General features: G+C 40.8%; 1 long non-coding RNA gene across 1 annotated transcript in view; it reads right to left on the reverse strand.

Moving 5' to 3' along the window:
• Nucleotides 1-22,304, reverse strand: part of LOC137226028 (uncharacterized) — a 206,442-nt gene that overhangs the window by 62,658 nt on the left and 121,480 nt on the right. The window contains exons 2-3 of the long non-coding RNA XR_010944120.1: nt 3,341-3,485; nt 2,713-2,881 (exon numbers count right to left, since the gene is read on the reverse strand). This is a non-coding gene — a long non-coding RNA (uncharacterized lncRNA). The remainder of the gene's footprint in view (nt 1-2,712; nt 2,882-3,340; nt 3,486-22,304) is intronic.

Here is a 22,304-nt window from a genome sequence, read left to right on the forward strand (position 1 = left end):
TTTCTTCAAAAATAAATAAGGAGCATTAAAAAGTAAGGAACATGTTATTTGAAGAAAAACAGTGAACAAATTTTTAAATTGTGAAATGCCAAGTACCTTCAACCTGTCTTCTGATGGGACCTAATGTCACCTGACAAAGAGAGACTGGATTCCCTGGAAGAAACGACTATTTTTATGACACAGGAGTTGAGTGTGGATTCTTTTCCAATAGTGTTTCCCAAACTGAAGTCCAGAAAAGCAGATGCTCATAGCGATACTAAGGGAAAAAAAAAACTCTGGCTCCGCTAAGTTTGAGAAATCTTGTTTAACCCAGAGTTAAACACCGTTCTTTTCTCTGCGGGACTTATCAGAGGCTTTATTGTGCTAATGAGCATGGAAAAGCTCCAGGAGGGAACTGTGTTTTCAGACATTCGACCCCCAGGATCCTTTGGGTGTGAGTGGTGGTGGTGGATTCCAGGAGACCGTTCATTCAACAGAACAAAGTTTAGGAAGTTCCACAGTTCTGCATTCGGCTACTGCCAGTTCCAGAGGGTATCCAAACAAAGCTGTCTCCCAGAATCGGTGGGCATGCTCTGCCCAAGGTTGCTAGAATATTCCAACTCTGCTGCATCTCCTAGGACTCGTGGCTGCACCCGTTCAGAGGTCTCCTGGTAGACCATGGAATCGGGACTGTAGTTACATCACCAGATAGCTCACCTTAAGGGACACAGATTAGGATGCTTTGCTCGCTCTATGGCTCTTCAATTAAAAATAAGAAAAAAATTAAAGGCCATCCTGCCATTAGTTACTTGTGCAGCCATTCACAAGCCACTTAAATTCTCTGAGTCTCAGTACCCTACTCCCACCAGTGCTCTCTACAATCCCAATATAACATCCCACATTTTCACAACTTCTTGAGCACAAAGGATAGATCATAATCAAAAGAAATATAAATATCTAGGTACAATTGGATATATCTCTCTTCTTTAACAGCTTCCAGGCAGCTTTTCCACTGCCATAAGGACATCCATCATTTACTGAGCTGTTCCTAAGATCCAGACATGGGGCTAAACACTTGAAATCCTTACTGAGTGTCCTCAACGACGCTACCACTCTGGCCACAACAGCCTCAGGGTGTTTACCCCAACACAGCCGGTTACCAGCGAGGCGTTGTGTGCATTGCATTCTACTTACTTGTAAGGAACAGAATTGCAGTGCCCTGTTGGGTGCACACTGGGCTGAGTCACCTCATCTCCATGCCCCTAGATCCCAGAGGCCGGGGGTCCACAGACTGTGAAATTAGCAAAGGGTCACACACTTGTGAGGGGACAATAATGGACACGTCACCCAGAGCAGCACCGTGCCAGAGGACAGAAAGGTGTTAGGATTTGCAGACGTTTAAAAACTACACAATTGAAATCATCTGCAATGAGTGTGTTTTAAATAAGTCATGTATTCACTGTAAATTTTTTCCTAAATACAAAACAGATTCTGGTATATTGTGTGTCACTGGTCTGAGAGCCCACGTGTAGAACCGTTGGTGAAGTCCCAGTGGGCCTTCCAGTTGGTATCCCCCATCCCCCATGATCAGAACTCCCTCTGGCTTCCTGGCCCCAGGGGATCTGTTTCCAGAAAAGCTTTAGCTGCTGAGCCCACTGTTGGCCATGTCTGCTCACTCAGCTGGACAACTGAATGGAAACTGATTACCTACTTCTTCAGAGCTTATGCACGACATAAGTTCAGACAGAATATGCGCGACGCATATGCAACAGGGGAATTTCGTATTTAGAGCTTCCTTATGATGTTCATGTCACGCCATCACATTCTCATGAGATGGAGTCAGAGCAGGGCCAAGCTTTCCGTTAGCTTGGAATCACAGCGTCCGGGCTTTAAAGCTGGAAGTGACAGCAGAGCTCCACCTCAGAAGGGTCATTTTACAGATGGGGAGACAGAAGCCACATGGGAGATTCATCTTATCTACAGCTACAGGGGCTGGTTCAGTTAGCGGATTGTGACTCCAGGCCCTCGGATTTCAAGCCCAGTTCCCCTATCCGGAGATCACATAAACATGGTCTTCAAACCACATGGGAATCAGATCACAAAACGAGGTTTAAAAATGCTCCAATATGTCTTCTATTTCTTTACAAAGGCAGCGTGTTCATGGAAAATCACCTCCTCAAAAACTATTATTTTTTTAACCATCCTCATCTGTTTGTGGAAAAACATAGCTCAATGATAAACAATGGAATAAAAACTCTGGAGCAAACCAGAGTTCTTTGTTTGGGTTTCTTTTGCTGTACACAGAGCATTTTCATTCTTGCCACCCTTGTTTCCTGTGTAGTTTAAAACTTTATCCCAATCTGCATGGCTCTGAGCTAAAGATAACTATCATTTCACACTGAGCGTAGAGCAAACGTGAGAAACTTTCTCTGTCAAGCACCAGATAGGAAATAACCTGGGCTTGAGGACCATCTGGTCTCTGCTGCACCTACTCAACTCTGACCTTCTAGAATGAAAGCAGGCAATGAACAAATGGGTATGGCTGTGTGCTAATAAAACTTTATTTAGAAAAGCAGGCAGAGGGCCAAATTTGGCCTACACGTCCGAGTTTCCCAACCTGTTTTATATGATGCCAATGTATTTGAATGGAAAGTTCAGTGAATCTTTGTAGTATCAATGGATGTAATTTGGAATTTTACAAGCATTAATTAAGCACTTTAACAACTTACCGACCTTTTAACATCTTGCCTGAGCTTGCTGTCCCTGTGTGTCATAATCAGTGTCACATTTGAGGAAGTTTTTCAAGGTACACTGTCATGAAGAGTTGTAGAGATGCCACCATTCAGGACATTCAAGGTGAAGGGTCAGGAATGAGTGAGCCATGAGTATTTTTCTAGATGTTCTACAAAGTTAATAAGCATGTACAAACACATCAATAACTATAAAGGTCTAGGGCCAGGAATTTCTTTCTCTCTCATGACCACTTTGTGAAATAATCCTAAGCACTCTTTTTCCACATTAAGAATATTTCCAGTGATCTCTAGAAAGCTCTAGAAAGCTTTGCCCCTGGACTTCTGCAGCATGGATTTTGAGACGTTCATGTAACAGCACAGCACAAGACCAGCCATCTGATGCAGACTGCATGTTGGGGAAGATCTCGTCAAAACTTTCTTAAGAAAATTTACCTTCCTGAAACACATGCCACCCTGAACCTGACTGTTCCTTATAGATCTGATGGCGTCAGTGCAAGGCTTTGTTCCCCTGGGTGCCCTGGGAAGAGCACGAGGGAAAGCCCAGGGGATGAAAGAGCTGCAGACCATCATGGGCATCTAGCCTCTGTCAAATCGGGTAGTTCACTCACCTTTCTGCATCTCCATTCCCTCCTCTACGTGCGGGGGTGAGAACCTTCGCCCCACCTCATCTCCCAGGGTCGTAGGGCGGATGAGACGAGGGAGTGCCGTGAAGGTACATGTAAATGTCTCTTCTTCCTACAGAGAATTCTGTGTCTAAATGACAGAAAGATCGAGACAACAGGAAACTCTCACAATGAGCCAGGTTTTACACGTCAAAAAATAAAAAGTTCATTGACAGCCTGAATACACAAATGGACCATGTCCAGGTCATCTGTGACACTAGAACTCCTACCCACAAGCCCTGCAGTGAAGCCCAGGAAGCCAGAACGGCCAGCATTGGCCAACGATTACCCATTTTTTTGCCCTCATTTTTGCTTCCACTGACAATTCAGGACTGGCCAGCAAAAGCCAAATCTGCTCCCCAGTCACCTGGGATGCCGCAGCCATAGTGAGCCCACCTCCAGCCTCCCCACACCAACACCTCCCTTCAGGGCACACCTGGAGCCATCCTTTTGTCCCCTCCCCCTGCCAGCCTGCGAGTCTCTGCAAGCACAGCGGGCGGGATGTGACCATCCCATCTCGTTGGGGTGGTCTCCATCGATTTCCCCATTATTAAATTCCTCTTCTCAGCTCCTCTTTGCTCTCTAGCCAGCCTTTCACAGTTGCCAAAGGTTCGAGTCCTCATGCCGCAATCACCAAGACCTGGCCCCAGGCCCCATCCGCGTCACCAGGGGATCCCTGTGCAGCTTTCCAGCAGCCTGACCTCCAAAGCCCAGACCTGATGCCCAAGGGCCCGCCTCCCGTGTCCCCGCGCTCATGGCTTTCAGTGCTTCCTTGCTTGACCTTCACCTGCTCCCCAACCAGCAAGAGCCTTCCCTGCCCACCCTGAGAGCCCAGAGTCATCTAGAATTAGCCCTGCCAGCCTCACTCAGTCACACCTCCACGATGCCGGTAACTCAAACACGGGCTCCCCTGTGCCTGTCTCAGCAACTACGCACGCCGTGGCATGGACTTAATTTACCCCAACTGAGACTAAAAGTTCTGTCCTTTCACTCCAGTATTTTTTAATCCACTTACGTGTCTCCATCCACGGCCCCTCTCCCAGCTCTGCCATCTCTAGCGCCTGACTAAAGAAGCCTTCCTAACCAGACTGACATCCGGGGGGGAGTGGCTTGAGCTGAAGGAAGTCTGCGCGGTGATTAACCAGGTGGAGAGGCAGGGGACAACGTTCTAAGCACAGAACACCAGGGCAGAGTTCCCACGCAGGCTGAGCATGGGTGCACGGGGACCAGAGGGAGCCTGGAAGGGGACACCCCAGGCAAATACAATCCCAAAGAAGCCAAGAGAGCCGTGGTCACATCACAGAAAGTTGACTGAGACCAAAACCATCGTCACAGACAGAGATTATCACAACAGAATGACAAAATGTCTGAGTCACCACAAAGATAACAGTTGTAAACTTGTATAAACCTGAAAAAATGACTTCAAAATCTGAAACAAATTTTGACAAATCCACAATTATTGTGGAGGTAATACTATCATCTCAATAATAGGTCAAGCACAAAGAAATGTTAATCAAAACATAGATGAGAACATAATTAACAAGCTTAATTTAATGGACTTATGTAGAAGTCAAGCTACAGCAGTTAGGAGGATACACTTATTCTAAAGTAAGTGTACAGGACTGCCCTGATGGTCCGGTGGTAAAGAATCCGCCTTGCAATGCAGGGGATGTGAGTTCGATCCCTGGTCAGGGAAATGAGATCCCACATACCACGGAACAACTAAGCCCACGTGCCACAACTACTGAGCTCTCGTGCCTCAACTAGAGCCCACGCACCACAAACTACAGAGCCCATGTGCTCTGGAACCCGCACGCCACACCTAGAGAAGAGAAAACCCGCATGCCGCAACGAAGATCCCACGTGCCGCAACTAAGACCTGATGCAGCCAAAAATAAATAATAAATAAATCTTTTAAAAAATTAAAATAAATAAAATAAGTGTACATTAAACTTTTACAAAAAACTTTTTATGATCACATTGTAGGCCACAAGCAAGCTTCAGCAAATTTCAAGAACTATCATTATGCAGACCATATTAGTGGAATACAGTGAGACTGAGTGAGAAACAGGAATTTCTTTACAGCTCATACATTGAGAAAATTTTTTAAAAACTCGTGTAAAATCACAAATCATTTTGGAAGCTTATATACTTAGAATTAAACAATAATGAAAATGCAATTAGCTGGGATGCAGCTAAAGTTGTTCTCTGTCGGAAATTTGTAGAAATGACAGATTGAAAATTAATGAACTAGGTGTCCAACTGAGGTTAGATTTTTTTAATAGAATAAATTCAGAGGAAGTAAAGAGAAGGCAATATACAAGATAAAGATGATATACAAATGTAAAGAGAAGATAAATATACCATAGAAAGGACAAATAAAAGCAGAGTTATAAAATAAACAAAAATGTCCAGCTAGATGAGATAGAGAGAAAACAGAAATAAGAGGAATATATAAAGGAACATAGGGAATTCCCTGATGGTCCAGTGGTTAAGTCTCCATGCTTCCACTGCACAGGGAGCCTGGGTTCGATCCCTGGTTGGGGAACTAAGATCCTGCAAGCCATGCTGTGCAGCCAAAAAAAAGAAAAGAAAAGGAAAAAGAGAAAAGGAACATAATTAAATTATGCATACAGCATAACAACTATGAACAACTTACGTAAATAATTTTAGTTAGGAAAAGTTTCTTCTTTATTAATCTCTGAAAAATAATGTTTTTCTATCTGTCAATTTCATCTATTTTTTATCTTATAAGGCCAATGTAACTTTGATATTAAAACTCAGACAATGACAATATGAGAAATGAATACTGGAGTTTACAGAATCTGCATTTATGAACACAATAGAAGAAACGTATAAAAAATAGCAACAAGCCAAAGGCAGCAATGCTTAAAAAGGATAAAACATCACGACTAGGTGTGCCTATTATAAGTATATACATAAATAGTTGCATTTTATCATTTAACTCAACACATTTTAAAGAGAATTTTAAGTTGTTTACATTTCTTGTAATCAAGATGACTAATAATTTTCTACACTTTGTATTATGTCTCCTTTTTTGTGTTTTCTAGTTCTTCCCTTTGTTTTCTCACCGTGTGGATTAGTATTGTATTATTTTTGTCACCTGTAGTTACTTTGAAGAATATGCACCCTATTTTAAAATCTGTTAAATTGAATATCTATTTACACATTTACTTCTTTAGCAGCAAAAAAAGGCCTTTGACTCTCTTCTGTATGCACAATATGGAACTCGGCATATTTGTTATTCCTTCTGCCCACAGCTTTAGCTATTATTCTAGAGCTATGTTTATCACACAAACCTGGAATTTTTTGTTTCCTAACTCACTTTTCTATGTGTACTACAATGATATAACCTAAACTCTGAATGTGTAACTCGTGGTATTGCTCGCTGCTAGTCTTTTTTGTGTTAGGTCTACTACTTCTTGATCTTTCTCCTAGTTAGTTGAAGTGTGTCTTTGAGAAATGTTTTTGGGAAGGTGTTTCACGTTTAATCTTGTGAGCCCTTGTCCACCTGAGCCTCTTTCTGTTGCCCTCACCTTGAACAAAATGGCTGCTCTGGGATTCTGAGCGAACCATCCCCTCCCCTCTCCCCAGCACTCAGGGCTGACACCCAGTGCCTGTCTGGCCTCCCAGCTCTATTGACTTCTGTCAGCAGGATGTCTGAACTTATGTAGAGGAGTGGAAACAGATGTGAAGGTTCTGAGATCCAGTGGGAGCCTCCTAAGGAGGTGATCACCTCCCCGCTTTTCAGACCAGAAAAGCTCTCAACCCCAAGTTAGATCCTGGAAGAAGGAGTAAGTGAGCCCAGATGGTCCCTGGCCAACCCTGTGGTCATCCCTGTGCTATGGTTCAGAGAAAGGAGAGATGCTCTAAAGAACAAGATGTGTAGGAAAGTATGTGCTTAAGGTGAAATTCAGTAACCAAAAAAAAAAGCATGAACCAAAATCAAGATGACCAAAAAAGGAGAGTCCATGTATAACGTAGACTATTAGGCTGCATTAAAAATCATGTTGTAGAAAAAGACTTAACCCAAAATCTTAATGTTGATTGGGAGTTGTTTTCACTGGGAATTAATTTAGCTTTAATTTAGGAGCTAAAGTACATAATTCTTTACACATTTAATGAAAAACAAAGAATACAAAACCATGTTACTGTGAAATTTTATTCTTACATATAAAAATGTATATCATAAAGACATGGAAAACTTCAAGAAAAAAATAACATAGAGTTAATAGTGGTTTGAGGGACTATGGGTGAATTATATTTCCTTCTTTTTGATTAATTGTACTTTCTTATTTCTACAATAAACATGTTTTCCTTTATAAAAAAAAGTTTTCTTCTGTTGATTAGTAACTTTAATTATATCTGCAAAGTCTTTCCACAACAGTACCTAAATTACTGTTTAATTAGGTTATCTCTATGATGAGAATAAGAATTTTAGGGAGACTTCATTAGAATTCTACCTAACACACATACATGAAAAAAATTCACTCGATTTCACTCATAAGGGAAATACAAATTAAGCATATACTGAGATACCATTTTTTGCCACTACATAAGCAAAGATCAAATAGTATAACATACTGATAAAGAAGAGGGGTAACAGGAACTTGTATATATTGTCAGAAGGAGAAAAATGAGTTATTTTAAAAATGAGATTATGAAATAGAATTACCATGTAATTTCTAGGTATATAGATGAATTATAAGTAGAGTCATAAAAATATAATCAGATGTCAGAGGAAGAACCAAATATCATATATGATTATAACTTACGAATGTTAGAATGCAAAATAAAGATAACTATGCTATCTCAGTGCCAAATAACATAACATTAAAATATTTAAAGTGTAAGCTCTTCATAGCACAAGGAGAAACTGACAAAACATGATTGTAGTGGAAGACATTAATAAGGATCTTACAAGTCAAAATCAAATCTTCAATAAGGGTATTGAGGATATAAATGATACAAATAAGAAGGCTGCTTTAATAGATGGATTAAGATTTGCATCTTTTAAGCATGAAATACATATTATTTTTTGCAAACTCATGAAGCATTCACAAAAATATATCACATATCAAACAATGAATAATACCTTGATGGATTTAAAAGGGATACAGGAAGCCCATTACCCTGATACAAAATTCAGACAAAACCACTACAAGAAAAGAGAACAAGAAAAGGATATATACTAATATCCATTATGAACATTGATGTCAAATCCTCAATAAAATACCAGCAAATTGAAATCAGCAGCATATTAAAAGAACTATACGCCATGACCAAGTGGGATTTATTCCTGAAAGGCAAGGATGGTTGCATTGATCAAAGTATTGCATTGATCAATGTAATACTCCATATTAACAGGATGAAGGGGAAAAAAACACATGATCACTTCAACTTGGCACAGAAAAAGCATTTGACAAAATTCAACACACTTTTATGATAAAAACACTCAACAAACTAGGAATAAAAGGAAATTCTACCTCAACATGATAAAGGCAACAAACGAAACCCAAAATAAACAACATACTCAATGGTAAAAGACTGAAAGCTTTTCCTCTAAGATCAGTAAACAGGCAAGGATACCCGCTTTCACCACTTCTATTCAGCATAGTACTGGAAGTTCTAACAAGAGCAATTAGGCAAGAAAAAGAAATAAAAGACATCCAAATTAAAAAGGAAGAAGTAAAAGTATCTATTTTCACAGATGATATAATCTTAAATGTAGAAAACTCTAAAGATTACACACCAAATAAATTGTTAGAACTAATAAATGAGTGTGGGACGCCGCCAGGAAGGAGCTGGATTCTTGGTCCAGAGCAAGGCAAAATTACATTGTTGCATCTTGCTTGCACTACCCGGGAGTGCCGCGTAAGGCGCCACGCGTGCATCCCGTGGATTGTAGGCGTAGCAATATATTGTCACATGTACTGACACACACCAATCCAGGGCTGTTGTGTGGATCTTCTGGCCAGTATAAAGCCTGCCATATTCTGCTGCGTAGGGTCTTCCTTCCATCTTTCTTCAACCAAGCTGTGCTCCAATAAAGTGTGATACGAGAAGAATCTTGCGTGTGGCGGCTCGTTATTCTGCTGGTCGGAAACGGCCCGCTGCAAGTGGTGCCGAAACCCGGGAACTTCGCGCCTTGCATGGAGGACCGATTCAGAACTCGACACACGGAGTGAACCGGTAATTTTGCCGGTACGTAGCTTTTGTGCCTTGCACTGTCTTGTTGTGTGTGTAATGGTGTAAATCTTTTAGTGAAAGTAAGTAAAAGTACCTAATGGGGAATACTCATGTTAACCCCACGGCAAATTTTTATGAGCCGATACAGGCACTTTTACGGGATCGGGGGTTGATGTTATCTCACAAGACTATTGGCCGTTTACTGAATGATATAGATCAAGCAGCGCCATGGTTTGGAGTTTCGGGTACTTTGACTATCCCTTCATGGGAGAAATTAGGAAAGGATTTGCACCGTTTTCATGAGGAGGGTAAGCTGTGCTGTGCGACTTTCCCTTTGTGGAATTTAGTTCGATCTTGTCTTAAGGAGGGAAAGTGTACAGACATAGTGAAACAAGCGACGCAAGTTTTGCGGTCATATCAAGATAGTGCTTCTGAAGCAGGCAGTCATAAGGCTACAGATGATAGGCCTACAAAAGAAGAATTAGTAGATAATAAGGTTAAGAAAAAGTTAAAATCTAAACAACCAGACGCCCAAGAGACTGGGCGAGAACCAATGTATCCGCTATTGTCTGGCTTGCAAGCCATGTATTTATCAGATGATGAGGAGCTAGATCCCGGCGATGCTGCGGATTTAGCAGAAGCTGCTGCAAAATATGAGGAGGAGCGTTATGGCCCTTTTGGGGCTTTGCCCCCTTCTCGACCTCAGGAATTTTTTGCCTCAAGGAGTGTTGTTCAACCTAGGCGTTCTGCGCCTTCCATTCCTTCCCCGCAATGTACTTTTATTCCCCGCGAGGCTTGGCTTCAAGTTTCTTCTTCTTTGTCCAATGCGTTTCCAGTATTTGAAGATCCGGCTACACGCCAGCGATATTATGATATGATAGATCATAAATTAATTAGAGATCTTGCAGAAGCTTCCAAACGAGATGGCATTTCTGCTAATTATACTATTATGCTTTTGCAGCGGCTTACAAGAAATGCCTTGACCCCTACTGATTGGCAAGATATTGCTCGTGCGTGTTTAACGATGGGGCAATATTTAGACTGGAAGTCTATTGTTTCTGATTTGGCTCACAGTCAAGCGAGGGAAAATGCTGCCAATGGGCAACCTGCCTGGAATGTAGATATGTTATTAGGACAAGGACAGTGGATAAATAATCAGACTATGTTCCCTGTACAAGTTTATAATCAAATAAATGAGATTAATATGCGTGCATGGCGAGCCCTCCCAAATAAAGGGGAGGTGTCAGGGAATTTAACAAAAATAATACAGGGAGGCACAGAGCCATTTTCTGATTTTGTAGCCCGGATGATGGAAGCGGCGGGAAGAATTTTTGGTAATGTGGATGAGGCGATGCCTCTAGTGAAACAACTTGTTTATGAACAATGTACAAAAGAATGCCGCCGAGCCATTACACCTTTTAAAGGAAAGGACATTGAAGTGTGGATGAAAGCTTGCAGGGAGATTGGAGGCCCTTTGTCTAATGCAGGGCTTGCCGCTGCGGTAATGACAGCTGCTAAAGGTATGCAAGATCCTGTGCGATCTGGGAATTGTTTCCATTGTGGAAAACCAGGACATTTAAAGAAACAATGTAGAATGTTAGGAGCTAAACCTAAGACGTCCCAGTCGGCACGCCCTCCTGGGACATGTCCAAGATGCAAGAAAGGGAAGCATTGGGCTAATGAATGCAAATCTGTGAAGGATATTAATGGCCAGCCTTTACTACCCCTAACTCAATCCAAGAGCTTTCAACCAACCTTTGGAAATGCCCAGTCAAAAAACGGGTTAATGGGCCCACGGTCTCAGGGCCCGAAAATTTTTGGGGCCCACGAGAATGTGAACTTGCAGCCACCCAAGCCCCGCGGCGAGCCACGGCAGGCTCCGCAGGGCTGGACCTCCGTGCCACCTCCCGAATGGTATTGACAACCAATATGGGCATTCAGCCTATAGATTCAGATATGCATGGACCATTACCCAAGGGCACGGTAGGATTAGTGTTGGGCCGTTCTTCCTGTACCTTGAAAGGTTTGATAGTTTCCCCAGGGGTAATTGATTCTGATTATACAGGTAATATAAAGGTGTTATGTCAATCACCTAGGGGAATAATAGTTATTGCCCCTGGTGATCGTATTGCACAACTTTTAATTTTACCCTCTTGCCATGATAAATATCCCTCTTTGCCCGCTGAACGGGGCTCTCATGGATTTGGGTCATCAGGCATTGATTCAGCTTTTCTTTCTTTGTCTCTTGATGATCGGCCAATGATAACTTTATGGATTGAGGGCCGTAGATTTGTAGGTCTTATAGATACTGGAGCTGATCGTAGTATTATTACCCAACAAGATTGGCCAAAAGCATGGCCCCTTCAACAGTCTTCACAAACTCTGCAAGGTTTGGGATATGCTAAAACACCTAATCTTAGTTTAAAATTGTTGACTTGGAAATTTGAAAAGCATAGTGGTTGTTTTCAGCCTTTTGTAGTAGATGGGTTGCCTTTTAATTTGTGGGGCCGAGATGTTCAATCTCAAATGAAGTTGGCATTGACCAATGATTATTCTGAAGCAGCCCAGAGAATAATGCTAAAGCAAGGTTATGTTCCCGACAGAGGTCTAGGCCAGCGGTTACAAGGCATACAATCCCCTTTGGAATTGATTCAAAAAAGAGATCGGGCAGGCTTGGGTTTTTCTTAGGGGCCACTGAGTCTATGATTCCTATTACTTGGATGACTTTTGACCCTATTTGGGTTCCTCAGTGGCCTTTATCCCGAGAAAAGTTATTGGCAGCCACACAATTGGTTACAGAACAGATACATTTGGGACATTTAGAAGAGTCTACTTCACCTTGGAATACCCCTATTTTTGTAATTAAGAAAAAATCTGGTAAATGGCGATTGCTACATGATTTGCGCGCCATCAATCAGCAGATGCAAATAATGGGACCTATTCAGCGTGGTTTACCGGTTTTGTCCACTCTTCCTAGGGATTGGCCGATTATAGTAGTAGATATTAAAGATTGTTTCTTTTCTATCCCTTTACATAAAAATGATAGGGAGCGTTTTGCTTTTACTTTGCCAACGGTGAATCATGAATACCCGGATAAGCGGTACCAGTGGATTGTGTTACCTCAAGGAATGGCAAATAGCCCTACTATGTGTCAGTTATATGTGGATACCGCTTTACAGCCCCTTCGAAAATTGTGTCCATCTTTACGTATCATTCATTATATGGATGATATATTGCTAGCTGCTCCTATTATGGAAGATTTGGAACATGCTTTGACTGTGCTCGTGCAATGCTTGCAAGAGAAAGGACTATATCTTGCTCCTGAGAAAATTCAGAGGGGTGACGTAACACAGTTTTTGGGAGCGCGGATTACTAATCATACAATTTTGCCACAGAAATTGATAATCAGGACTGAGCATTTACGAACTTTGAATGATTTTCAAAGGTTATTAGGTGATATAAACTGGTTACGTCCTTATTTAAAATTAACCCGTCATGATTTGATGCCTTTATTTCGTATTTTAGAAGGAGATTCCGATCTTCTTTCTCCCCGAAGTTTAACACCAGAAGCTATTACGGCCTTATCCAAAGTGGAACAAGCAATGAGTGCTGCACAATTGATTAGATTTGATTCATCCCTTCCCCTTTGGTTATGTGTTTTGCCAACTTTTGGATTTCCTACTGCTGTATTATGGCAGGATGGACCTTTATTGTGGATCCATACTAAATCTCTTGGATTACGAACATTAACCTATTACCCTTCCATGGTTGCTGAAGTAGCTATTTTAGGCATTAAACAGTGCTTGAGCTGCTTTGCAGTGATGCCTGATAAATTAATTATACCTTATACTAAAGAGCAAATGGAAGTTTTGATAGCTACTGTGACTGAGTGGTCTGTTCTTGCGTGTATGTTTCCTAATGTTTTTGATAATCATTTGCCTAAAAGTGAATTATTGAAATTTGTAATAAATCATCCCATATTGTTTCCTAGGATAACTGCTTCAGCTCCTTTAAAGGATGCATTGACCATTTATACTGATGGTTCTAAGTCGGGGAAAGGTGCTTATATGGTAGAGGGTAATGACCCCGTAATTTTAAATTTTTGTCTTAATACCCCTCAATTGGTTGAGTGTGAAGTAGTATTAACGGTATTTAATAGATTTCCTCAGCCTTTTAATTTGGTTTCGGATTCATTATATGTGGTGAATGCTGTTAAAAATTTAGAATTAGTTTCTTTTATTAAACCCTCGAGCATTATAGCTCCTTTATTAGTACAGTTACGTGCTTGTATTTTACAGCGCGTAAATCCCTTTTATATTACTCATATACGTGCACATAGTTTATTGCCTGGACCAATGGCGTCCGCTAATGCACAAGTAGATTTGGCAACTCGTGCTTTTCCCATTTTCGATCCCCTTTTGCAGGCCCAAGAATTTCATGCTTTATATCATGTTTCTTCTGTGGTACTTCGGAAAAAGTTTTTTATTTCCCGTGCCGCTGCTCGAAAGATTGTAAAGCAATGCCCTGTCTGCGTAACCTTTACATCTGCTTCTCCTGTTGGAGTTAATCCTCGTGGGTTGCTTCCGAATAGTTTGTGGCAAATGGATGTAACTCATTTTTCCTCTTTTGGGAAGTTACAGTATATTCATGTTTCTATTGACACTTGCTCTGGCGTCCTTCATGCCACTCCGTTGGCTGGAGAACGAGTACAGCATGTAATTACTCACTGTCTGGAAGCCTGGGCTGCATGGGGCAAACCATTACAATTAAAAACAGATAATGGCCCTGCATATACTGCAAAATCATTTGCGCAATTTTGTCAGCGTATGGGTGTTTCCCATGTTACGGGCATACCCTATAATCCTCAGGGACAAGGTATTATTGAGCGTGCTCATAGAAATCTTAAAACTGTTTTACTTAAACAAAAAGGGGGAATTGCTGAAGGCTGTACTCCAAAACAAAGAATTTCGCTTGCCCTATATACAATAAATTTTTTACAAGAGGGTATTGCAGCTAGTACTGCGGCTGATCGCCATTCGGTGCGGGAGTTGCAGGATTATGGGAAAGTTATGTGGAAAGATGTTTTAACCAACACCTGGAGAGGCCCGGATGCTGTTCTTACACGATCTAGGGGGTCCTTATGTGTTTCCCCGCAGGGTCAAGAACCAGTTTGGGTGCCGGTACGTTGCACTAGAACGGTTGAAGAGTGATGGCCTTTCTATGTCAGTTACTTCTACTATGCTGCCTGTGGGGAGCAATGCAGACAATGGAAGACACCTTTTGGGGAATAAGTAGAACCTGGCCGGTACCCATGCCAGTTCATGCTAAGAGTCGAGTACTCCCAATTTTATATGCTAGTGATTGCTCTATGTATACTCCTTGTATAGATCCACAGAATATGGATTGGATATTGTATAATGGCAGTTCTGTTAGAATTAATAAAACCCTTTGTTTTAGTTGGGATTTGAATGTAAGCTGTATAGGCTTGTTATGGAAAAGACTTGTTGCCTGGGATAATCCATTGAAACATAATCAAATGCCGTTTAATGTGCTGTCTGAAGCCCTATCCAAAATATCCTTAGGTGCTCAATCTGGCTCAGGTGATGGAGCAAATGGCTTAGAGTTAATGAATGTGACTACTTTATTATTTTATCATGATGGAGTGATTCCTGTAAGGAATAAAAAAGTTAATCACACCAGGGGAAATAATACGTTAAATTTTTTATCCTGTGTTCCAAATGTTAGGTACCCTCCGGTATTCACATCTTGTGCTGGTAAGGATTTTGCATCGTTGCAAGTTGCCCATGGTTTTCGATTATCATTTAATATAAAGTCTTTTGCGGGCAGGAAAAATTGTAATGCTTCTAATGTTACCTGGTATTATGAAGGGTGGCCGTTTTATTCTTGGGTTGTGACTAATGATGCTGGCGCTAGCATGGATCTTTCTGCGTTGGCCATGATTTATTCTAGTAATGGCACCTTGTATAATGTGAGCGGGGAGGTTAAATTAGCTAATAAAAGTCAAATATATAAATTGAAATTACGTAATATACTAAATTCTTTGTATAATTATTCCAAGCCTGCAGCTGTGATATGTGTACAACCCCCTTTTATGTTTTTATTGTCTAATGATACAGAAGGATGTAATAAGGGCGTTTCTTGCTGGATTTCACAATGTTGGAATGGAACAATCGTGCAGACTGCTGTAGTACTACGTATACCTACATTTGTTCCCATTCCAGTTAAGGCAGATCCCGCTACTTTTCCATTAATTAATCTGGTGAGGCAGCGGCGGGATCTTGGGATTACTGCTGCACTTATAATTGCCTTAACTGCTTCTGTGACGGCGGCCGCCACTGCTGCTGCAGCAATGGTGAATCAGGTACAATCAGCTGCTGTAATTAATGGTATAGTAAAGCAAACGTCGCTAGCATTAGAAAATCAGAATCGCTTTAATACACATTTACATGCTGGCATTTTATCTTTAAATCAACGGATGGATTTGCTGGAGGATGCTTTTGAAGAGTTGTATGATATGCTTCAGCTTGGTTGTGTTGCTAAATTTAATCATCTTTGTGTTACTCCCTATAAAATTATAGGACGTTTGAACCAAAGTAAATTGATTGGAGAATATTTAAAAGGAAATTGGTCTGAAGAAGCAGAAAGACTGCTGTTTGAACAACGATTACAGATTATTCATCTTAATACTACCGAGTTACACCCTATTTCTTTTGGGAATTTTGCTTCATGGCTATCCTCTACTTTTCTTTTCTTTAAAGAATGGGTAGGCATGGGGGCTTTTGGCATCCTTTGTGCAGTGGGGATCGCACTATGCCTGTGGTTGGTGTGTCGTCTGAAACGTAAGTCACATACACAGAAGATTATGTTGATGCAAGCCTTGGTGGCCATTGAAAACGGCCAGCCTGCCGGTGCCTGGATCTCCCTGCTAAACAAGTCCTAGTGGTTGCCCCTGCACAGGATGGCCATGAGCCATTGCACTCCTAGTGGGAGCCTCTGCCTGAAATCAGCCCTTGCACCCCGCGCTGTAAGCAGCATTGCACTATGGGAGGGTGATTTCTGCCGCCCATGACAATAGCCCTTGAACAGCCATGTCCCCTTGGGGGCAAGACTTGTACGGGCGACCGTTATGTGGTCTAAGGACATAAAGAAAAAGGGGGAGATGTGGGACGCCGCCAGGAAGGAGCTGGATTCTTGGTCCAGAGCAAGGCAAAATTACATTGTTGCATCTTGCTTGCACTACCCGGGAGTGCCGCGTAAGGCGCCACGCGTGCATCCCGTGGATTGTAGGCGTAGCAATATATTGTCACATGTACTGACACACACCAATCCAGGGCTGTTGTGTGGATCTTCTGGCCAGTATAAAGCCTGCCATATTCTGCTGCGTAGGGTCTTCCTTCCATCTTTCTTCAACCAAGCTGTGCTCCAATAAAGTGTGATACGAGAAGAATCTTGCGTGTGGCGGCTCGTTATTCTGCTGGTCGGAAACGGCCCGCTGCAAATGAGTTCAGCAAAGTAGCGGGTACAAAGTCAACAAACAAATCAACTGCATTTCTACGCGCTAAGAATGAACAATCTGAAAAAGAAATTAAGAAAATAATTCTGTTTACAATAGCATCCAAAAGAATAAAATACTTAAGAATTAACTAAACCTGGGTGACAACGGACTTTATATATACAATGAAAACTGCAAAACATTGTTGAAAGAAATTAAAGAAGATATAAATAAATGAAAACACAGCCCATGTTCATGGATTGGAAGAGTTAATATTGTTAAGATATCAACACTACCCAAAGCAATCTAGAGATTCAATGCAATCCCCATCAAAATCCCAATGACATTTTTTTGCAGATATAGAAAAACCCATCCAAAAATTTATATGAAATCTCAAGGGATCCCAGATAACCAAAACAATCTTGAAAAAGAAGAACACAGCTGGAGGACTCACACTTGTGATTTCAAAATTACTATAAGACTGCAATAATCAAAACAATGTGGCACTAGCACAAAGACAGAATAAAGACAAATGGAATAGAATGGGGAATCCAGAAATTAACTCTCACATATGCAATCAAATAATTTTTGACAAGAATGCTAAGACCAGTCAATGAGGAAGGACAGTATTTTCAACAAATGATGTTGAGAAAACTGAATATCCACATGCAAAAGAATGAAGTTGGACCCTTACCTAACACCATGTAAAAAATTAACTCAAAGACCTAAATGTAAGACTAAAACAATAAAACTCATAGAAGAAAACAGGGGAAAAGCTTCATGACACTGAATTTGGCAATGATTTCTTGGCTATGATACCAAAGCCAAAGGCAACAAAAGGAAAAAAAATAGACAAATTGGACTTCATGGAAATTTTAAAATTTTACGCATCAAAAACACTATCAAGAGAGTAAAAATGTAGCCCACAGAGTGGGAGAAAATATTTGCAGATCATATATCTGATAAGGGGTTGATATCCAAAAAATTTATAGAACTCCTGAAACTCAACAAAAAAAACCAAAAACCTGATTCAACAATGGCAAAGGACTTGAACAGACATTTTTTTAAGAAGATATACAAACGGCCAGTAAGCACATGAAAAGTTCAACATCAATAATCATTAAGGAAATGCAAATCAAAACTACAATGACATATCACTTCACACCCATTAGGATGGCTATTACCACAAAAAACAGAAAATAACAAGTGTTGATAAGGATATAGAGAAATTGAAACACTTGTGCACTATTGGTAGGCATGTAAAATGATGCAGCCACTGTGGAAAACAGTATGGTGCTTCCTCAAAAAATTAAAAATAGAATTACCTTATGATCCAGCAATTATACTTTTGAGTATATACCCAAAAGAATTGAAAGCAGGATTCCAAAGAGATATTTGTACATCCATGTTCAGAGCAGCATTATTCACAATAGCTAAAACGTGGAAGCAACTCAAGTGTCCATCAATGGAAGAATAAACCAAATGTGGTCCATACATACAATGGGCTATTATTCAGCCTTAAAAAGAAAGGAAACTGACACGTTACAGCATAAATGAACCTTGAGGACGTTGTGCTAAGTGAAATAAGCCAGTCACAAAAAGACAAATACTGTACGATTGCACTTACATAAGGTATTTAGAGTAGAAAGAACCATAGAGACAGAAGCAGAATCATGGTTGCCAGGGGCTGGAGGGAAGGGGGGAATGGGGAGTTATTGTTTAGTGAGAACAGAGTTTCAATTTTATAAGATGAAGAGTGTTCTGGAGATGAATGGTGGCGATGGTTGCACAACATTATGAATGTATTTAATACCACTGAACTGTACACTTAAATACAGTTAAGACAGTAAATTTTACATTATGTGTATTTTACCACAATAAAAAAAATTGGAGGAAAAAGGAGATGACACAGGTTATATTATTAAACAGTGACTTGTAGAATTACAAATAAATAAAAATTTGTAACAGAATCACAAATAAATAGAAATTTACAAAATTAAACCACTTGAAAATAATATATACATACATACAACACATGGTTGATTAATAAATAAAATAATTAAATATTTGACTAAAGAAGAAATAGCCATCACAAATGCAGAGTATTATTTTTTTATAAATTTATTTTATTTATTTATTTATTTATTTTTTGGCTGCTTTGGGTCTTTGTTGCTGTGCGCGGGCTTTTCTCTGGTTGTGGCAAGCAGGGGCTATTCTTCGTTATGGAGCATGGGTTATAGGCGCACGGGCTTCAGTAGTTGTGGCTCACGGGCTCTAGAGCACAGGCTCAGTAGTTGTGGCGCACGGGCTTAGTTGCTCCACAGCATGTGGGATCTTCCCGGACCAGGGCTTGCTTGAAACAGTGTCCCCTGCATTGACAGGCGGATTCTTAACCACTGCACCACCAGGGAAGCCCCCCAGACTATTTTAAAAAGTAATTATAATTACAATACTACATATCAGAGTGTATGGCATGTGCCCAAAACTGTACTCACAAAACAATCCAAGTCTTAAAATATTTTGTTTGTTCTTATTGTCATTTTTATTAATGGCTACCATCTATAGAATGTTTATGTTCCAAGTACAGTGATAAGCATTATGTGTGCGTTATCTGATTTAATTATTTCCCAAATCTTACCAGATGTTAACTTACTAGCATGAAGGTGAATGGGGGAAGTCTCCAAATCAAGGAGCTAGTAAAAGGGTATCAAAATATCCTTAAGGAATACATACAGAACATATGAAGGGACTTCCCAGGTGGTCCAGTGGTTAAGACTCCATGCTCCCAATGCAGGGGGCCCAGGTTCAATCCCTGGTCAGGGAACTAGATCCCACATGCTGCAACTAAAGATCCCGCATGCCTCAGCGAAGATCCCACATGCAGCAACTAAGAACCAGCACAGCCAAATAAATAAATAAATAAATAAAACATATGAAAAGAAACAACTAAGATGGAAAACAGGAAATAATGAATGAGTAAAGAAAAAAACTTGATTAATAAATCCAACAGTTGGTTCTCTGAAAAGATGAAAAAATAAGTAAACCAAAGAGAATCCTATTTATTGAGAAAGAATACACACCACTGGGATTTATCAAAGAGATATAAAAGATATAGTGGAAATTTTAAAATATTAACAAGTGTTATAATACCGTATTAGGAAACAAGAATGTCAAACAGAAACTTCTCTAAAATAACAAATTGCTGACACTGGTTCTATAAAAGAGAGATAATTTGTAAGATTTAGGGGCCTAATAAATACACTATTGTTTCCCCCTAGGATTCAGAACCGATTAAAAGATAGAGAGAGGGGCAAGACAGGCAGATGTCAAGCACAACATCAGTGTCAACACTGATACACCAGCGAGGACAGTTAGCTTCGCAGCCCAAAGGACTTCCTGACACCCCTTCACACGCCCTCCCCCACGTCTTCCCTCAGGCAGCCCAGCTGAGGGTGCTGTCACCAGGATTGTCACCCTGCCCTCATCTGGAGGAGACAGGGAATGAACACCAGTGCTTGGAGCCCCATCGTAGACTAGAAGAGGGTTGGACTGGTAGGTGTCCACCTCCCCGCCCCAGCCTGAAAGCCCTCCTCCCCCGGGGAATGTGAGCGAGGGAGGAATGGGAGTTGCCCGGACTCCTCCACCTGGGCATGGAGCCTGTGAAAGGAAGATGCCCTCTCTCCCTCTCTCCGGCAGTTTGGGCAGAACAATGAAGAACAAAGAAACTGAGAAGAAAAAACAGGTCAAAATCCTACCTCCAAAAGTACCTCGTGAAGATGGTCTTACTGGAAAATTATTTCAAGTTTCAAATCACACATAACTCCTGTGTTAAATAGTCATTCCGAATATAGTAAAAAAATTAAAATTAAAATAATGGAAATGTTTACAATTCATTTCAGAAGCAAACATAATTCTTTCTCCAGATTTCTCTTAGAAACATACATGCCAAATTCCTATATAAAGAACTAGGAAATGAAGACCAGTGGTCTAGACCAGACAAAGAATACACTATCACCAAGTAGAGATTATTCCAGGAATGCAATATAAGAAATCTATGAATATAACTCATGTCAATTGATAAAAGGATAAAAACCATATGATCATCTTAATAGATGCCAAAAAGGCTTTGGATAAAATGTAATATGCATTCCTCATTTTATGTGTGCACACACACACACACACACACACACACACACACACTCCAAGACTGGGGTTACCTGCAAGCAGGAAAGATTGCATTTTATCCCCTGGTTAGACTACTCTTAGAATATGAGGCTCTGGTCTGTTCATATCTGTTCGTATCAGAGAGCTGGCCGTGAGAAAGAGGGATAGAGAGGAGCAGTGCAGCAAGAACGTGAACCCCCAAGTCAAGAGCTGCCTTACCAGGACTCACCCAGAGGGAAGCCTGCTGGTAAGAGGAGGTGAAAGAGGTGGGGTTTGCCAGAGAAAATACAGGACACCCCGTTAAATTTGAATTTTAGGTAAACAACAGTAAGGGTTTACTGTAAGTATGTCCCAAACATTCCATGGGATATACTTACACTAAAAAAAATTTTTTTTGTCTGAAATTCAAATTTAACTGGGTATTTTGTATTTTCATTTGCTAAATCTAGCAATCCTACTAAGAGCCAGAACTGCACTCCCATGTCAGAAAACGATGCAGCACAGCAGGCCAGAGAGTGCCCAAGCACACAAAAATACTCAGCAAGGTGAGAAAAGCCAGCATTTGTTCACAGTCAAAAGGGATATCAATGACTAATGTAAGCCAGTGAGGCAGCCATAGCCTAAAGGATAGATTGCAATCAGATCTCTGCGTAGGGAAGCAACACCTGTACCTTGCTGTCCCTTCCCCCACACTCCTGAAAGCATAGAGTCCAAGCTGCTCCATGGATACTCCGGGCTTGGGACACAGAGTAAAAGGTCGTGCCAGGTCCTCTCCTCACTTCTAGGCCTTCAGGTCACAGAATGAGGGATGGGGGAGCTTTAAATAGGACTCGAGCTTGGTTGGAGTTTAATAACCAAAACTGACCAGGAAGTTGTAGAATCTGCCCAAGATGTCATTGAGATATAGGCTGTCATTCAACTTGAGTAGAGAAAAATAAAGTCTTTTCTAATTTAACCCAACAGCCAATATCTTGATTAATGATGAAATACTAGAGCTATTCCTATTGTAATAAAAAAAGAAGC

The sequence above is a fragment of the Pseudorca crassidens genome, chromosome 6 (genome assembly GCF_039906515.1).
Source record: "Pseudorca crassidens isolate mPseCra1 chromosome 6, mPseCra1.hap1, whole genome shotgun sequence".
Classification (NCBI taxonomy): domain Eukaryota; kingdom Metazoa; phylum Chordata; class Mammalia; order Artiodactyla; family Delphinidae; genus Pseudorca; species Pseudorca crassidens.